The sequence below is a fragment of the Triticum urartu genome, chromosome 4A (assembly GCF_056163025.1).
Source record: "Triticum urartu cultivar PI428250 chromosome 4A, HENAU_Tu73, whole genome shotgun sequence".
In the NCBI taxonomy this organism is placed as follows: Eukaryota; Viridiplantae; Streptophyta; class Magnoliopsida; order Poales; family Poaceae; genus Triticum; species Triticum urartu.
The window spans coordinates 368,023,003-368,044,091 of record NC_141876.1 but is presented as its reverse complement, the minus strand read 5'-3'; positions in this window follow the sequence as shown (position 1 = coordinate 368,044,091).

The window sequence follows — 21,089 nt, the reverse complement described above, 5'->3', positions numbered from 1 at the left end:
CACCAGTTGGTGATGCGCCATTAGTGTGGAAGACACTAATGGCGCACCAGAAAACTGGTGCGCCACTAGTGATAATTTTTTTTCATTTTTACATACATACTAATGGCGCATCCTACCTCTGGTGCGCCATTACTAGTTCTAACTAGTAATGGCGCACCAGACATGGAGTGAGCCAGTACTGAATTTTTTTTATTCTTATTTTTTGCAAAACTACTAATGGCGCACCGCCTCACAGTGCGCCATTACTAGTTTAAACTACTAATGGCGCACCCTGTAGAAGTGCGCCATTAGTATATATTTTGATATCATGAATATTTTTAAATATCATGGCACTTTTTGATATCATGAATATTTTTAAATTTCATGGGCACTTTTTGAATTCATGAATATTTTTTCAAATTTGATGATATTTTTTCATATTCAATATGATAAAATATTGAATATTCATGAGGACACTCGATCTCGATCCCCCTCCATCTCGATCTCGATTCCCCCTCCATCTCGATCTCGATCCCACCCGCGCCTCCTCTCCCCTCTTCATTTTTAAAAAATTAATAAAAAAAAGTGTAGACTACAATTGTTGTTAAACAACAATTATTACTGTTTTTATAAAAAAATATTACTGTTTCATATTCATATTCATTTTCTAAAAAATTATTACATGCAACAAAAAAAATTACTTATGGCGCACCTCTGGCTGGTGCGCCATTGCTATATATATAAAAAAGATTACTAATGGCGCACCTCTGCCTGGTGCGCCATTGCTATGTAAAAAAAGATTACTAATGGCGCACCTCTGCCCGGTGCGCCATTGCTATGTAAAAAAAAGATTACTAATGGCGCACCGACCGCTGGTGCGCCATTAGTAAGATTCCCCCTAGCTAATTCCCTCCCTCTCGCCAGATCCCCTTCATCCCTCTCCCTCGCCCCCCTAGCTAATTCCCCCCGCTGCCCCGACCCACGCCGCCGCCGATGACCCCCCGCACCCTCCCCCGCTCCACCGCCGCCGATGACCCACCGCACCCTCCCCCGCTCCACCGCCGCCGCCGACCCCCCGCACCCTCCCCCGCTCCACCGCCGCCGCCGACCCCCTGCACCCTCCCCCGGCCCGCTCCACCGCGGCCGCCGACACCCCGCACCCTCCCCCGCTTTTTGATAATATTTTCAAATAACAAATTTGATGATATTTTCAAATAACAATTTTGATGATATTTTCAATTAAAAATAAAAAACAAATTTGATGATATTAAAAAAAACAAATTTGATGATATTTGATGATATATTTTGTTCTAGTCCTCATGAAAATAACAAATTTGATAAAAAAACAAATTATTAGATGCAACAAGAAATAATGAAAAAAAGAAGTTACTAATGGCGCACCAGAGGAGGGTGCACCGTTGCTATCAGAAAAAAAAAGTTACTAATGGCGCACCAGAGAATGGTGCGCCATTGCTATGAGTGTTTTTTTGGCGCACCCCTCGATGGTGCGCCATTACTAACATTCCCCCCTCTATAGATGGATACCCGGTCCTTCGCCCGATACCTCCTTCCCTCTCCCTCGCCAGATCCCCTTCCATCCCTCGTCACACACGCTCCGGCTCCCCCGCGCCGCCGCCCCCACTCCCCCGCGCCGCCGCCCCCGCGCCCCCCGACCCGCGAAGCACATGGCCGCCGGCCTCCCCACGACCAACCGAGGCACCCAGGAGGACCGCCGCCGTCTTCCTCTACGACTACGAGGACCCAGACAAGATCGGACGCCCTCGAGCCACCCCTTCGACGCCGCCGCCGACCCCGACCCCTCCGGCGACTAGCCACGCCCGCCCAAGTACCTCTCCTCCTTCCTCCCTCTCCACCCTTCCTCCCCATTCCCTCCCTCCCTAGTTCTTCTTGCTATATGGATCAGAACATATGGAGCATTACTATTGCTATATGGAGCATTACTATTGTTCTTCTCTGAACCATTACCATTCCCTCCCTCCCTAGTTTTCCTAACCATTAATTTGCAGGATCAGAACAAGTTTGTAACAGGATGCTCTACAATATTGATTAGGTGCATTACTATTGCTATATGGAGCAACAATTTACTATTGCTATATGCTCTAGTTTGTATCGATGTGATTGTAGTTTTCCTTGTCATCAAGTTTAGTTGATGTTTATTTAAATATAGCTTATATGATCAGCCACTCTATGTATGATTGTGGCTTGAAGGTTCTGGAAGAACGTTTTTCCTTAAAATTCTATCTGGTGGCATTGTCCTAGACTCCCTAGTTCTGTTGTTAATTGTGCTTCTATTAAAAGAATTGGGAGTTACTCACTGTACTAGAACTCTGTAGGTTGAATTTTGGTTAACTAATACTGACGTTATGAGAATGTAAGCACCTATTATTGCTACTGATATCATTGGCTCATTGTTGCCTTTGTGCAATGCAGAACTGTTAAGAGTGATTTGGAGGATTCAAGATTCTGTGAAGCTGTTTTGACATTTAAAACTCAGAACTGAAGGTACTTAATAAACTCAAAAGCATTGATGATAACTCTTGTTGCCTAGAAACATAGGTAGTTTACATATTGCATTGCTGGTGTTTGTTTATGTTCAGAGTTTAAGCATGTGTAGTGTAGTGTAGTGTAGTGTAGTGAGCTTGTTCTAGTGTAGTGAGGTCTGAACCATTGCACGATGTAGTGTAGTGTAGTGTAGTGAGCTCTGAACCATGTTTAGTGTTGAGTACTTCAAGTTTACTGAACCTATTCATTTTTGTGGACTTAGTGAACATGATAAGACAAGCTAGATGCTCTATTTTTAATTAACAGTAATCCATGATCAGCAAAAGTTTCTTTCACTAATTTTCAGTTAACAGCAATCCATGCTTTTTTCAGCTAAAACTATTCATGATTTTTTGTTGGGTGACCTATTAGATCTGGAATGGAAGCTCACATAAGTTGAGCTGATTTTTTTCCATATGAAAGCAGAGGACCATATGGTCTGTGGCCTTTTCATCCATATGAAAGTAGAGGCACATTGTGGTGCTAGTTTGCTGGGTTTTGTCTCCGACCATCGTGCCATGATGATTTTGTAGGTACCCCGAGAGGCCCTTGAGTTTGCCGGAATGTCGATTAACTTCCGTTCCGGAAAATTCGGGTACTCCATATGTCTTATTTTCAGCAAAGGTCATGCTGAAATTTTCCGTGAATTTTAGCATGACTTTGCTAAAAATCGGACATATGGGGTACTTGCTACTAATGCATGGGCCGGGGTATCTTAGTAATTAATTAAGTAGGATCAACTGCCCCCGCCATTCTTGCTGCATTAAACCATAGGTGGCAATAGAGCCAAGTGATTAGGCCCAACTTAGAATTCTCGTTAGCATCGATAAACCCTAGATGATAAACCCAACATAGGTGGCAATAGAGCCAAGTGATTAGTGCCAAGTGATTAGGCCCAACCTAGGGTGCCTCGGCATCGATAAACCCTAAATGATGAAAACTTAACTTGGCTTCTATAGGGTGCCTCGGTGTCGATGAGAACCTAAATGATGTACGCTTAGGCTTTTAGGGTGCCTCGGCGTCGACAAAACCTAAATGATGAAAGCTTAGGCTTTTAGGGTGCCTCGACATCGACAAACCCTAAATGATAAAACCTTGGCTTTTAGGGTGCCTCGGTGTCGATAAGAACCTAAATGATGAAAGCTTAGGCTTTTAGGGTGCCTCGGCATCGACAAACCCTAAATGATAAAAGCTTAGCTTTTAGGATGCCTCGGTGTCGACAAACCCTAAATGATGTAGTTTTGAATTGTGAACGTAGGATATGTCGTCATCATCATCGGACGACGAAAGTCTCCCGACAGAGTGCGACTGGTGCCACGACGATCGAGGTCTATGCGACATGCCTCACCTGGACGATGATCGGCGCTTCAGCATTAAGCTCGAGGAGACCTTCGAAGTTGAAACGGTACACAACGACGACAAGTGTTATTTACATAATTAAGCATGACTTCAACTATTTCAACGTGTAATTTTCATCTTTTACAATTCGAGTATAGCTTATCCCATGCCATGCAAGACGCTATGTCTTGGTGAGGATGGATTTTGAAGACCATGAAATTTCTGAAACAAAGAAAATTCACCTAAGGACTCATCACGATGTGGACTTTGAAGTAAATCTATATAATTCTGAGAGCGTAACCCATTTTGGTTGCAAAAATTGGGAAGCATTTTGCAAGATGTATGGTTTTGATGAGGGTATGCTTATCACCATGGATCTTGGTAATCCTGACATCAACCAAGACAATATGGACATTTGGGTCCTTGTTGATACGCCTCCAGTTCTACCGCTATGTGAGTTTGTCAAACATAGTTATTAGCTAATTTATATTGTTTATTTCAAAATAGTTGACAACTTATTTCCATTGACAGCTTATTTTTATTGTTCAAAGAATGTGCGGGAGATGGTAGACAAAACCCACTACACCGATGGCTCCGAATTAACAACTTACAAGGAGAAAAATCATTTGGTTGGATTTTGTACTGACATTGAGAATTACAATATCTACAATCAAACTCCTCAACATTATGGTAAATACGTGCCACTAGTGCATGTGTTCAACTACGGTAACTACCATGGAGATACCCTGGTAAGATTTTTACTATTACGACATCCATGCATCTTTTGCATACTACTAAAACTAGTACATCATTGCTAACTATGAAGTTATTACTATGTTTTTCAACAGATAATCCCAGAGAATTGTGTGCCTCATATGATGTATCTGAAAGGTAGTGTTAATGTTTTGAACATACAGCCAGGTCGTCCTATGAATCTCAACTGTCCATACAAGATTTCTAAAAGAATTGGAGACATGAAAAATCAAAGGATGGAAAAAATGTATGGACAGTCATAAGGAGCTTCTTGGAAGCAAAAGGAAGCGAAGCGCAAGAATTGGAGACAGGATGTTCTCCATTCTCCATAATGGAGAGTCAGGGTCTATATTGTTTTATGCTATTTTAGCTTAAATAGGGTATTTAGGTCCTGCCTAATACTAACGATCATGTGCTAAGAACAATTAAGTAGGGTTGGTTCGAAGACTATCAAGATGATGATCGTATGACTTGTTATGAATAACGAGTAGAAGTTGTATGATGATGATTAGTAGGACTTGTTAGGATTAGTATTACTTCTGACAAACTCGATACTCGTGGTTTTGAGACTTGTAATGTTTTATCTTTGTTCGGTCTTTTGAATTCGGAGACTAATATGATGAATTGTATTCGGAGACTAATCTTCTATTGTATTCGACGAATCTGTTGTTGCTGTGTGCTACTGTCTATATTCTGTCAAATAATATATTTTGTAACATGTGCAAAAACCAGAAAAGTAAAAAAAATAAAACCTAATATTCATACTAATGGCGCATCACTACAGAGTGCGCCATTAGTATGCCAAGTATACTAATGGCGCATCCATCCGCAGTGCGCCATTAGTGTGCCAAAGCACATGGTTAAATATGGCCCCTGGGAGGCACACTAATGGCGCATGGTGTTATATACTAATGGCGCACTGGATGGTGCGCCATTAGTATACCAGATACTAATGGCGCACCAGCGGTGCGCCATTAGTAAAAATTACTAGTGGCGTGCTACTAATGGCGCACCAGTGATGCGCCATTAGTAGGCAAAACCGGTGCGCCATTAGTAGGCCATTTCCTAGTAGTGCTCACATGGAGTGTCAAATGGAGCTGAACTTTGGCAAGGCTTAGTGATATGGTCATAGTAAGATGCTGTAAAATTTTCATACCACTTGGACAAGCCAAAGTGGTACTTGCTTCACAAACATCTCCTCTGGATAGAAACTTGCAAACATTCTAGAGTAATATTTGCTTAATGAATTAGTCCCAAATTTTGTGGACATAGATTTTATGGTCATGAGAATGCCCTGGCAAATTTTCAGGCAAAATGAAGCAATAAAAAATGTACTTGCTTCACAATCTGAAAATATTGTGAGAATCAAAGATTTGGTCCTGTGCCCACATAGATGAGTTACATGAGCTCAGATTTGGTGGGGAGTCAGGATTTGATCATATGAAGGACCTTGCAAAATTTCAACTCATTTGGATATGCCTAGCTTGTACTTCCTTTACAATCACTTCCCTCAGACAGGAACTTTGAAAATTTGCTCAGGAATATTTACTAGGCAAATTGAGTTGAATTTTGGCATGAGGAAATTAGTTTGACAGGAAAAGATGTCCAAGGAGTTTGGGTTGAATTGGTCAAAGATAAATGGCACTTGCTTCACAAACTGCCATTTAGGACAGAACAAAAAAGGAATTAATTGAGCATGATGGGAAACATGGCCAATGATATATTTTTCCATATTCGAGGAAGATATGACCCAAACAAAGTATGAGAATTATTTGGTAATTTTAGGAGTGACATAAATATATGTTGCTTTACAACCTAGGGGTTTAAGGGTTATTCCTTTATCGGAAAAGGAAGATTCCTAATAAAAAGAATATTGGGTTAGGTCAAGGATGGAAATGACATGATCTTGGGATGATGATGAGGGTGACAAGCCACTATAAAACCTAGGAAGACATGATCTTCCCAAGTTTCAGAACCACATAGCCATGGAAAGGCAAAACAAAACAGGAAACCCAAGAAAATCAAAGGAAAAAGAAAAGGGCAAAAATCCAGGCTGTTACATTTATTCTTTAAGAAGTGCTGGCACATAATTTCTAAGGATTTTTATGAGCTGGCCCAGGCTTTATTTGATGGCTCTGCTAAGCTGGAAAATATTAATGACTCATATATCACTCTAGTGCCTAAAAAACTCTCACCTGAAGAGGTCACTACTATAGGATGCCGCTAAGGCGACACTATGATCAGAGGCCCTTTCATGAAACTGTGTGCGATGCATTTAGCACAAACGGGTATGTAAAAACCCATCAAAAAGGTGCAAAACATTTGCAACGGAGGATGCATCAAATATAGTTCAGATTTTAGTTGCGTGTGCGATCCAGGGCATAAGATTCAGTCCAATGAACTATTTGCTATGAGGCAGAACAAAAGAAACAAGCAGCCTCATGAAGGCATGTGTGATATAGAGCATACGATTTACTCCGATGAACTGTTTGTGATTAGGCAACACAAAAGAAACAGGCAGCCAGATGAAGGTGTGTGCGATATACAACAAATGGTTCACTCGGATGAACTGTTTGTGATTAGGCAGCGGAAAAGAAACGGTCAGCCAGATTAAGGTGTGTGTGATTGAGGGCATACGCTTCAGAAGGATTTACTGTTTGCGATTAGGCAACAGAACAGCAACGGGTAAGCCAGATCAAAGTGTCTGCGATTGATGGCATACAGTTCACATGGATGAACTGTTTGCGATTAGCCACAACAAACTGAAATAGTTAGATAGATCAACGTGTATGCGCTATACGGGCACACCCATTCTAATTAAAAGAAATGTGCGCGATGGTAATAATGAGCACGCACAGTTGTTGGAACAAGAAGTGTGCTGACATTGCCTATTGCGGTGCACCCTATGGTGCAAATGCCACGTACGCGCCCGAGAAGGCGTATGTGCGCACGTTATGCCATCCGGGAATAGTGCCGCACTTATAAGCGTTAGTAAATTTTGAGCATGCGTCCCGTCACATTCCAAATTGCAAGCATGTTCACACCATTCAAAACCTAAACGGTTTCCCACTTAGGAGCGTATTACTAAGCGGTTATAAATACTACTACTCCAAGATGACTGCACATTCCTCCTCAACTCCTGATCCACAAAAAGTCAAGAACAAACAAGTCATTCATCATCGTTCTGTTGCGTCCGCCATGGATAGCGTGAGTTCTGAGTCGAGAGATTGCCACCAGGGAGAGGCGAGCATAGAAGCGGGAGCACGAGAGATGTACCGCCTCGCTGCGAAAGCAGCCAACATGTCCCGCCGCATGTCCGTAGCAGCAGAGAGGTCCCGCTGCGCCGCTGAAGCAGCACGGAGGACCTGCTGCGCCGTTGATACGTCTCCAACGTATCTATAATTTTTGATTGTTCCATGCTATTATATTATCAACCTTGGATGTTTTATATGCATTTATATGCTATTTTATATGATTTTTGGGACTAACCTGTTAACCTAGAGCCCAGTGCTAGTTTGTATTTTTTTCCTTGTTTTAGAGTATCGGAGAAAAGGAAAATCAAACGGAGTCCAATTGACCTCAAACTTCACGAAACTTATTTTTTGGACCATAAGAAGCCCACGGAGTATCAGAGTTGGACCAGGAGAGTCCCGGGCTGCCCACAACAGTGGGGGGCGTGCCCACCCCCTGGGCGCGCCCCCTGCCTCGTGGACTGCCCGGAGGTCCACCGACGTACTTCTTCCTCCCATAAATACCTGATGTCTACTACACAACCTTCTTCTAGTAGACGTTGTTGGGCCTCCAAGTGTAGAGGTTTGTAGGACAGTAGCAAATTTCCCTCAAGTGGATGACCTAAGGTTTATCAATTCGTAGGAGCCACAGGATGAAGATGGTCTCTCTCAAGCAACCCTGCAACCAAATAACAAAGAGTCTCTTGTGTCCCCAACACACCCAATACAATGGTAAATTGTATAGGTGCACTAGTTCGGCGAAGAGATGGTGATACAAGTGCAATATGGATAGTAGATAATAGTTTTTGTAATCTGAAATAATAAAAACAGCAAGGTAGCAAGTGATAAAAGTGAGCGTAAACGATATTGCAATGCTAGGAAACAAGGCCTAGGGTTCATACTTTCACTAGTGTAAGTCCTCTCAACAATACTAACATAATTGGATCATAAAACTATCCCTCAACATGCAACAAAGAGTCACTCCAAAGTCACTAATAGCGGAGAACGAACAAAGAGATTATGGTAGGGTACGAAACCACCTCAAAGTTATTCTTTCCAATCAATCCGGTGGGCTATTCCTATAAGTGTCAAAAACAGCCCTAGAGTTCGTACTAGAATAACACCTTAAAATACAAATCAACCAAAACCCTAATGTCACCTAGATACTCCAATGTCACCTCAAGTATCCGTGGGTATGATTATACGATATGCATCACACAATCTCAGATTCATCTATTCAACCAACACATAGAACCTCAAAGAGTGCCCCAAAGTTCTACCGGAGAATCACGACGAAAACGTGTGCCAACCCCTATGCATAGGTTCCCAATGTCACGAAACCCGCAAGTTGGTCACCTTAACATACATCAAGTGGCACGTGGTATCCCATTGTCACCACAGATATCCACGGCAAGACATAGATAGTGTTCTCAAGTCTTTAAAGACTCAATCCGATAAGATTACTTCAAAGGGGAAACTCGATTCATTACAAGAGAGAAGAGGGGGGAAGAAACATCATAGGATCCAAATATAATAGCAAAGCTCGCGATACATCAAGATCGTATCATCTCAAGAACACGAGAGAGAGAGAGAGAGAGAGACAAACACATAGCTACTGGTACATACCCTCAGCCCCGAGGGAGAACTACTCCCTCCTCGTCATGGAGAGCACCGGGATGATGAAGATGGCCACCGGAGAAGGATTGCCCCCTCCAGCATGGTGCCGGAACGGGTCTAGATTGGTTTTTGGTGGCTACAGAGGCTTCTGGCGGCGGAACTCCCGATCTATGTTGTGTTTTGGAAGTTGTAGGGTATATGGAGTTATATAGGCGGAAGAAGCACGTCAGGGGAGCCACGGGGGCCCCACGAGGCAGGGGGCGCCCTAGGGGGGCGCCTCCACCCTCGTGGGAAGCTCCCGTATCTTCTGACATGGGGTCCAAGTCCATCAGGTGTGTTTCCTTCCAAAAGTAACTTCTCCAGTTGATTTCGTTCCATTTCGACTCCGTCTGATATTCCTTTTCTTCAAAACACTGAAATAGGCATAAAACAGCAAATCTGGGCTGGGCCTCCGGTTAATAGGTTAGTCCCAAAAATAATATAGAAGTGGAAAATAAAGCCCAATATTGCCTGAAATAGTAGATAATATAGCATGGATGTAAGTGCATCTAGTGCCACCCCTAGTTGGTTTTGGAGTATTGACGACAAACCTAGTTGAGGGACTAATGTGTTTGTGAGAATTGCAGGATAACACAGGTAGAAGTCCCTCATTGATTCGGTTTTCCTACCAGAGATGACCCCTAAAAATGTATGAAGACATTGAAGTCAAAGGTGGTATATGAAGATATTCACATTGAAGACTATGACAAGAGAAGACACCACATGAAGCCTATGGAGCTCGAAGACTTAGATCTTTTGTAGTTCTCTTTCTTCTGTGTCGAGTCATAGGAACCACCGTACTGTTAAGTGGGGTCCAAGAGAACCAGTTAGAATGACTGAAGTGATGCTTAAACAAAACCTATGTCTTCGAGTGAAGACTTTGAGAGCGAATCTTGTCCAGAGTCGGGCAAGTCAGCTTTGCTTGAAGCCCAAGTAAAGTTGCCGTGTGAGTTTGAAATCTGACCGTTGGAACACGTGTCAGTTCCTTAGTGACCCAGGGTCATTTCGGACAAATCAGGTCGGGTTGCCAAGTGGCTATAAATAGCCCACCCCATACAACCATAAACGGTTGGCTGCTCAGATTCAGAGTATGGCTTTTGTCGTTTGAGAGCAACCCACCTCGAAGCCTTTGTGAGAGAATTCCTTGCGAGGATAAAGCCCTAACCACCCAGAGCCAAAGAGAATTAGGCATCACTTAAGTCTTCTTGTCTGTGTGATCTGAAGACTTATTACACTTGAGGACTGTGCATCCTCCAGCCGGTTAGGCGTCGCGTACTCAGCATCCAAGAGACATTGTGGATTGCCGGTGAACGAAGTCTGTGAAGGTTTGGGAGTCTACCTTGAAGACTTACCAGAGTGATTGGGCGAGGTTTGTGTGACCTTAGCTCAAGGGGAATACAGTGAGGACTGGGTGTCCTGAGCTGCGTGTTCAGGACTGGGTGTCCGGGACTATGTGTCCTAAGGTTTAAATACCTAGCCGCCCTAACTAGACGTATAGTTGTCACAGCAACTGGAACTGGTCCAACAAATCATTGTCTTCAGCGAGTCACTGGTTTCATCTCCCCTTCCCTTTACTCATTGTTACTCCTTGTGAAGTCATTGTATGTTCATACTACCTTTTGTCTTCACTGAGTGACTGCGTGTTCTGTGTGGCTTCACAATATCTTCCTACCTGATCCTTACTACATTGCTGCTATTAGTCATTGTAGTTTCACTCTATTGAATACTTGACTATGGCTTGCCTAGTGTAGTCTACCTTCCGCTGCAGGGTAATAGGTTTATTTCTATCGTTTGTCTTCATAACTTCCACGTTTTGAAGACTTTCATAAAAATCGCCTATTCACCCCCTCTAGTCGATATAACGCACTTTCAATTGGTATCAGAGCAAGGTGCTCCCTTGTTCTGTGTGATTCGGTTTAACCACCTGGAGTTTTAGCTATGTCGACTGCAGGGATAATTAAAGTCTCCGCTGCGTGCCCCGTCTTTGATGGAACTGAATATCCCTACTGGAAGAATAAGATGCGCATGCATCTTGAAGCCATTGACGTCGACCTATGGTATGTCGTTAAGAACGGCGTTCCCAAGGCTGGAGAAGGTGTCACTGCTGCTGATGTCAAGAAGTTCGTTCAACTGGACTCTACTGCCAAGAATATCATCTATGGTCATCTAACCAAAGGACAGTATGGCCGTGTGAGTGCTTTGGAAACATCTAAGCTGGTCTGGGACTGGCTCTCCAAGGTCAATGAAGGCTTCTCAACCCAGAGAGATCAGAGAATCAGTGTCCTTCGCAACCTCTTCAACCGCTTCAAGCGAAATGATAATGAGAATGTCCAGCTCACGTTTGACCGACTCACTGACATCACAAATGAGCATCAAGCCCTCGACGCTACTGAGATCACCAAACATGAAGTCGTTAAGACACTACTGAGATCACTTGATAGTTCGTTTGACACCCTAGCCCTGATGATTCAAGAACGTCCTGATTTCAAGACACTCGATCCATCTAACATACTTGAGAGGCTCAACACACATGAGTTTCAGCTTTCTGAGAAAAGAGATATCTACGGTCCAAACTATGGGCGAACTCGTGCCTTGAAGGCAAAAGCTGTCTCCTCATCTGAAGAAGAATCTGACAGCAGTTCGGATGATCCTGAAGACATTGGAACGGAACTTGCTATGCTTGTGAAGAAGTTTCAGAAATTCACCAAGAAGAAAAGTTTCAGAAAGTCTTCCCATTCAAGCTTAATGAATGATGAAGCTTCTGCTCATGACTACAAGAAGAAAACATGTCACAAGTGCAAGAAACATGGCCACTTCATCTCTGAGTGTCCGCAGTGGGACAATGAGAACAAAAAGAAGAAGAAGATCAAGGAATATGACTCTGACGACAAGAAGAAGAAGAAATACTCAAAGTCTTCTTCCAAGTCTTCCTCAAAGTCTTCATCACACAAGAAGAGCTCATCTGGCAAGGCACGTGCATTTGTTGGCAAGGAAATGGATTCAGAGGAGGAATCCGCTTCTGAGGAGGCGGAGGTGGAGTCTGAGGTGGAGTCCGATTCAGGCGTCGCAAGTCTGGCTACAGCATAAGTTGCCAAGTCCATCTTCAACACTGAAGACAATGACTTCATCACCAACACCGATGCAAATGAGAAGGACTACTCTGCTCCTACCTACTGCTTCATGGCACGCGGTGCCAAGGTAAACACACGCACTACCCACTATCAAACATCTAGTAACGATGACTCTGATTGTGGTTCAAGACTAAGCTAAAAAACTCTTGCTAAAATTGCAAATGAACAACAGAAAGCCATGGAACATATTCAAAAACTGTTAGACAAAAGCGATGATCTGTTGGGTGCTGAAATGACTTGATCTGAGTCCTTAATTGAAGACATAAAAAATCTTCACGTTAAGTATGAGGAACTTGAAAGTCGTCATGAAACGCTCTCAACAACTCATGAAAAGCTCTCTATGATTATCTTCAAAGGAAGCAAGATCTTGAAAAATTGAGTGCGGCTCATGAAGATCTTCAAAAGGAAAACGAGTCACTTCGCGCCAAACAGATCAATTCCGCTCAGGAAGGATTTGAACCACCATGTCTTAAATGCATTGAGCGTGATAATGCTACTTCTGTTGCTGAATGTTCTACTGCTACTACTGTTGCAATATCTTCAACTGTTAATGTGGTAACTAACCCCTCTGCTGAGGATACCACTGCTATTGCTGATGAGAATGCTAGGTTGAAGACATTGCTTGAAACAGGGATGTACAAAAGTCTTAAAGGGCATCAGACACTATGTGATGTCCTCAAAAAGCAGATTCTGAACCGAAACCCGAGGAAAGAGGGTGTTGGGTTCGTAAGGAAAATGAATGCTGATGGCTCTTACTGGAAACCTGAGCAGTACCCCAAAACCACATGTGTTGCTGCAAAGGAACCTTCAGCAGATCCATCCAATCTATCTGGCTTCACTTGTGCTAACCCCATTATCATTGATGAATCCTTTGATGCAAACTATAAACTGTTCAAGAATCAGAATGGTGAAGTGTTTGCCAGGTACATTGGTACTAACTGCAGGAATGGACCGCCTATGAAGAAGATCTGGGTTCCTAAAAGGTGTCTGGAGAATCTTCCTGTGAATGTCATCATGACACCTCACGTGAAGAAGACAAACCTCAGACCAAAGGCTTCATACGGTCCAAAGGCTTCATATAGACAGAGGACTCACCTGAGTCGCACTAACGCAAATGTTTTGCAGGGAAACCATACTCAGGCCTATGAATATGAGAGCGGTTCATCAAATCGCCATGTTCATAAGACCAATAACTATTCTGCTTATTCTTATGAGTACTATTGTCCGCCTGCAAGACTGTTTGCTAGGGCTCCAAAGCCAAAGTTCTCAGATGCTGCACTTAGACTTATTGCTTCTAACCCACCCTTGAGGATGTGGGTGGCTAAGAAAGCTTAACTCTCTTTTGCAGGGAAAGGTCTCCAGCAGAAAACCAAAATCGTCTGACGCTATTGCTGGGGACCTTAAACATCTTGTAGGGCGCAAGATCAAATGCCCGAATGGTCTTACTATGTACTTCGTTCCTGAATCGCTTGCTACTCTCCTTATTAGTCCTAATCTGGATCTAAGCTTTCATAACCCACTGGTTCGTCAAATGTTTTTGCTTCACAATGCTCTTCGTGAAGCCTATCCCCCTAAATGCACTGTAGGGTACGACACCAGCGTCTTCAGAATGGATTATTGATAGTGGGTGTACAAATCACATGACTGGAAAAAGAAGCCTTCTTATGGACTCAACCTTACATCCATCCGACAAGAGCCATATCACATTTGCTGACACTGGTAAAAGTAAGGTATTGGGTCTAGGTAGAGTTGCAATCTCAAGGGATCAACACATGGATAAAGTCATGCTTGTTGAATCCCTTGGCTTCAACTTAATGTCTGTCTCAATGCTTTGCGATTTAAACATGATCGTAATATTTGGAAAATATCGTTGCCTTGTTCTAACGAAATCTGACAAGTCTCTAGTATTTGAAGGGTATCGAAAAGATGATTTGTACGTGGTAGATTTCTCAGCAGGACCACAGCTTGCCGTATGTCTTCTAGCAAAAGCTTCAGAATGCTGGCTCAGGCATCGGAGGCTTGGGCATGCTGGCATGAGGAACCTCCACACCCTGGCAAAGAAGAAGCATGTCATAGGCATCGAGGGCGTCAAGTTCAAGAAAGATCACTTATGCGGTGCCTGTGAGGCAGGAAAGATGACGAGGGCCAAACATCCCTCGAAGACAATCATGACCACTACTCGACCCTTCGAACTGCTTCACATGGATCTTTTCGGTCCCACTCATTACTCAACTCTTACTACTACTTCTTGTATCTATGGCTTTGTCATTGTTGATGATTATTCTAGATATACTTGGGTGCACATAATCCTTCACAAGACTGAAGTGCAGGATGTCTTCAGACGCTTTGCCAATCAAGCAATGAACAACTATGGCGCCAAGATAAAGCATATCAGAAGTGACAATGGCACTGAATTCAAGAACACTGGCCTTGATACATATCTTGATACCTTGGGCATCACACATGAATCCTCAGCCCCGTACACGCCACAGCAGAATGGGGTCGTCGAACGCAAGAACAGAACACTCATTGAGATGGCCAGAACGATGCTAGATGAATACAAGACTCCAAGAAAATTCTGGCCTGAAGCCATTGATACTTCATGCCATACAATCAATCGTGTTTATCTTCACAAGCTTCTGAACAAGACATCTTATGAGCTCCTTACTGGCAACAAGCCAAATGTCAGTTACTTCAGAGTATTTGGCGCCAGGTGCTGGATCAAGGACCCACATCACACCTCAAAGTTTGCACCAAAAGCACATGAGGGTTTTATGCTTGGATATGGAAAGGATTCGCACTCCTACAGAGTCTTCAATCTCTTTCATTACAAAGTGGTTGAAACAGTGGATGTGCGGTTCGATGAGACCAACGTTTCACAAAGAGAGCAACTGCCAAATGTGCTAGATGAAGTTCCATCCAGTGAATCAATCAAGCTAATGGGAACTGGAGAAATTATACCTTCTGAAGCTCATCCTGAAGAAGAACTTATCATCTCAGCACCTGATCAACATGAAGACAATGCTCAGCCTGAAGACATTCCTTCTAACAATGACAATGATCAGCAAGAGCAAAATCTTCGCCCTGTACATCCTCGCATTGCCAATGAAGTGCAGATTGAAAGAATAATTGATAGCATCAATGCACCCGGTCCACTCACTCGTTCAAGGGCAACTCAGCTAGAAAATTTCTATGGGCACTTCCCATTCGTCTCAATAACAGAACCCAGGAAAGTTGAAGAAGCCTTCATGGAACCTGAATGGATTCAAGCTATGCAAGAAGAGCTTCAATAGTTTGAGCTGAATAATGTATGGGAACTAGTCAAGCGTCCCGATCCTCGGAAGCACAACATAATAGGCACAAAATGGATATACCGCAACAAACAAGATGAGCACGGTCAAGTTGTCAGAAACAAAGCTCGTCTCGTTGCTCAAGGATATACTCAAGTGGAAGGCATTGACTTCGATGAAACATTTGCTCCTGTGGCTAGACTTGAAGCCATACGCATACTGTTGGCCTATGCAAATCATCACAACATACTTCTTTATCAAATGGATGTGAAGAGCGCCTTTCTCAATGGCAAGATTGAAGAAGAAGTGTATGTTGCACAACCACCTGGCTTTGAAGATCCAAAACATCCTGACATGGTATACAAGCTCAACAAGGCACTGTATGGCCTCAAACAAGCCCCTCGGGCCTGGTATGACACACTCAAATACTTCCTGAAGAGCAAAGGATTCATACCTGGTTCTCTGGACCCCACTCTCTTCAAAAAGACATATGATGGTGAACTGTTTGTGTGCCAAATATATGTGGATGACATTATCTTCGGCTGCACCAATCAGAAGTACAGTGAAGAGTTTGGATATATGATGCAAGAGCAATATCAAATGTCTATGATGGGAGAGCTGAAGTTCTTTCTCGTTCTTCAAATATGACAGCAACGCAACGGCATCTTCATATCTCAAGAGAAGTATCTCAAAGATTGCCTGAAGAAGTTCGGTATGCAAGACTGCAAAGGCTTCACGACGCCAATGCCAGCCAAGCATCATCTGGGTCCTGACGACAATGGTAAAGAGTTTGATCAAAAGGTATACCGCTCCATGATTGGTTCTTTACTTTATCTATGTGCATCTAGGCCAGATATTATGCTTAGTGTTTGCATGTGTGCTCGATTCCAAGCGGCACCAAAGGAGTCGCATCACTTAGCTGTGAAGCGAATTCTTTGATATTTGGCTCACACCCCAACTCTAGGATTATGGTATCCAAAGGGCTCAGAGTTTCATCTGGTTGGATTCTCGGATGCTGATTATGCTGGTGACAAAGTTGATCGCAAGTCTACATTAGGCACATGTCACTTTCTGGGACGATCACTTGTATGTTGGTCTTCAAAGAAGCAGAACTGTGTATCTCTCTCCACTGCTGAATCTGAATACATTGCTGCTGGATCTTAATGCGCTCAGCTTCTGTGGATGAAGCAAACGCTCAAGGACTATGGCATTCATCTAAAGCAAGTGCCACTCTACTGTGACAATGAAAGCGCCATCAAGATTGCCAACAACCCAGTTCAGCACTCGAAGACAAAGCACATTGAAATTCGTCATCACTTTCTCAGAGATCATGTTGTGAAGGAAGATATTGATATCATACACGTCAACACTCAAGAGCAATTGGCAGATATCTTCACCAAGCCCTTGGATGAGAAGAGATTTTGCAAGTTACGGTGTGAGCTAAATATCCTGGAATCCTCAAATGTCCTGTGATCAGGCACACATCCTAACCCTTATGCATATTGATGACTTAGATGTGCAACACACGAAGTAAAGTATATCTTCAATCAATGAAGACATACATTCTAAGTGTGAATACATTAATGTGGAATTTGACTTCGGAGCGCCACAATAATTGTGCGCCGTGTCTGGGTCTAATACTTCCTATATGGTGGGTAACGCCACCACCAAATGTTCTATTTTGAAGTGTTTCACTCATGGCGTTACCTTGCTATGTCTTCACATTTGGTTTGGCTTCAATCTCAACATGTCTTCATGATTATCTTCACTATGTTGATTATATATATATATACTAGTGTTCTGTCCTCTACAGCATTCACTTATAGCTATGTCTTCTTGTTGAATCTTTTGAACTAAGTGAATGTGATCGGACCCTAACCTCTCTATGCTATCTATCTCAAACTCTATCTCTCCAAATCATATGCATTCTATTGAAACTGTCGAATGTCTTCTCTGCATCCTTGTCAGCAGAAGATACAAAGACAAACCTTAAGTCCACTTTCAATGCTCATTCCTCCACATGAAACCCGGAGAAGTAGGAACGACCACCCGACAATCCAGGCATGCGTGGGACATGGAACAAACCCCCAAATTCTGCATGATGGCCACGTGTTCCTCAGATGCGAATCGCCAGGGGCACCTGTGTAATAACGCAGTGCCGCCCCTATACCTATAAATACACACTTCACGGTGGTCATTATCTCTTCTTCCACTCTCGCACGAACCCTAGCACCACCGCTAGCCCTCGACGACGTCGGCGACGAAGCGCTTCGCTGCCGCAACCTCTCCGACGCTGTCTTCACGCCGACCGCGGACATCGTCCTCTCCGCCGTCGCCGTAGGTGTCCTCCGTCGCCAAGTTAGGGCATGGAAGATCGAACTGCTCGGCCTCATCTTCCACTCCGTCTAGCAGTTCTTAGTGTGGTAAATAAAACTTCCTTTTACGGCACCGTTGATCCTATGGCTTTGTCACTTTCTACCACAAGCAGTTTCTATTCACACAAGTTAGATCTCTCTCATACTGCATCTCATAACATGCCTAGTATATTCACTTATGCTTCACAAAGTAGTTAGATTCCTCACTTGTACTGATCTCTGGATTCGTACAAATCTGGAACCAACTCCTTATCTATGAGTGAATGTCTTCGCACGATGAGGTCAATGTCTTCTAAACTGATTTATATTCAAAATCTTCTGAGAATGCATATGACCTCTTCCCCTTTCCTCGCACCTTAATGCTGTCACAGGTACATGTCCGTGGGAGAATCCCTTGGTTCTCATAGTCTGCATTCATTTGCAGAATTCTTACAACATCATATAAATTCTCCCGAAGCAAGTTCCTATTTGTCCAGCAAGCGAAAATCTTTGAAGCCTTTGAACGTGTTGAAGCCTTTCAGTTTAAAGTTCATGGCTTCAGAGAAATCAGCAAGGAAGGGTGGCAGAAAGCGTCATGGAGAAACATCTAGAGATCTGCCAGATGACCTCTCAGAACTGTACAAGACAGATCCTGAAGAGGATTACAATCAGCGCATGACCCGAATCCAATGGATTCGAAGATATTGGGTAGAACAATGGTTCAAATACCGATTTGTAACCCAGGAATATGCTGAGAAAAATGCCATCAAGAGACCGTGGGGAGACATCCTATACAAGAATCTTCAACCCAGGTCCAGAGATGAAGCCATTGAACAAGGCTTCTATCCCTGCATGGTCCGTGGGCCACAGGCTGCTGATGCACACCCATCGTCACTATTATGGTGTCGTGACGACATTCTGTTCAAGTGCAACTTCCAGTTTGCCCAGAACTCAGCGAAGCAAAACAAGAAGACATTGGGACTAGACTTCAACCCTGGTCCCTCAGCTCCAAGGGCTGATGGCACACGAGATGCAGAACCCAATGTCGTCGGTCCTTTCTGCAACCTTGAAGGCCTCATCACCCATATCTTGGTTCAAGGGACTGCAGTGAATGAGCCTGCAGCTGACGCTGAATCAGATGAAGCGCCTGCAGCGCCGAAGCCAAAGAAGTTGAAGAAGCCTAAAGCTTCAAAGCCTGCCCCTTCACCAAAAATCTCACGGCCGAAGCCACTGGCAACTGCACCTCTTGAAGACAGTGTGCAGTCCGAAGATTTATCACGCATCTCCAAGCCCCAGAAGGTCAAGATGCCTTTGCCACACACCGGCCAAGAGCTAACAGCTGCTGCCATTCTGCGCAATGATGCCATTGATCTGTCAAGTGATGAAGATCTTGCAGATGATGCTCTTGAGCAACTCATCAAGAGCAAAGAAGAAGCAGAAATCTTCAATGATCTGCCTCTCTTTGATGTAACAGTCATTCACAACTTCATTGATGAATGGTTTGACACGCCAAACATCAGCTTCGACGATCTCCAACTACCCATTGGCCTCAGTGTCGCCTTCCATGGCGCCCTTGCTTCAGAGTTAGCTATCGCCCAGCGCATTGTTGAACTGAAGCAGAAGATTGACTTTGAGAAATCTCAGTTCAAGAAGCATATGGCCAAGCTCAGCGTGCAAGACGTGAAGAATTTCAAGATTATGCTGCACGAGTTGAAGGAAGCCTTTCTAAAGAAACGTGCAGAAGCTCAGGGTTCTCGTGAGCGCATGAAGGTCCTGGCTAATAGGTGTGTGCAAGCCTACAATGAGGCTGAGAAGCGCAAGGCCCTTGGGCGTCCTGGCATCGACCCCAGGTTGGCTGCCAAGAAGCAGAAGAAGCCCGCTATGGCTGAACCTGAAGCACCACGGCAGGAGACAGATCCCCTTGTCTTCCCAACTCGCATGACTGGCCCGAAGCCAAAGGCCAGGTCAACCGCTTCAGAACTGAAGAAGACCAGGACTGCTGAGGCTGAAGCAAGGAAAAGAAAACATCCTGAAGCCTCTGCTAATGCCCCCGCCAAGAAGAAAAGAAAGACCAAGAAGGAACGGGCTGCTCCCACAGAGCCCTTGATTGTTGAACCCATTTCCATGGTTCACCCCGACGCCGATCCACAAGAACGTCAACTGACTGTCCATGAGCCTGCTTTCACAGAGGCTCATGAAGCTGAAGACTTTCTAGCAGCTGATCCCATCGCTGCTGAAGACATTGGTCATCATGAACATGTTGAAGATGATGCAGCCCTTCCTCAGCTAGAACACCAACAGGTATCATCACCTGTGCTAACGCACAGCGAACTCATCAGCATTGGTCGTCCACTGACACCAATAGCACAGGATGCTTCGTGGGTGGATCGCCCACAAGAGGAAGAAGACTCTGAGGCCCAGCCAACACAAACTCCACAGGCGTCGCCCGCGTTGCGCAGGCTTCGCAAAGGTCCAAGGCCTCAAGTCTCTGCGTCTGAAGCTAAAAATTGCTGAAGACATTCTGGCTGCATCAGTCATGAAGAAGAAGTACCACAACCTACTAATCCCCTATCCCACCAAGAAGCAATTCTCGAGGAGAACGTGATCGTAAGCGACCCTCCAGCTTGTCAAGTGGAGGTTGAAAATCTTGTGGCTGCCACCACCAACACCACTGAAGCCACTGCCGCTGTCATGGCTGAAGCAAATGTGGAGCCCTCACCAACAAAAGCACCAGAAGTCAGTGAAGCCACTGATCCCACTACTTCTGTTCTTGCATTTGTTGCCGGTCCCCAATTC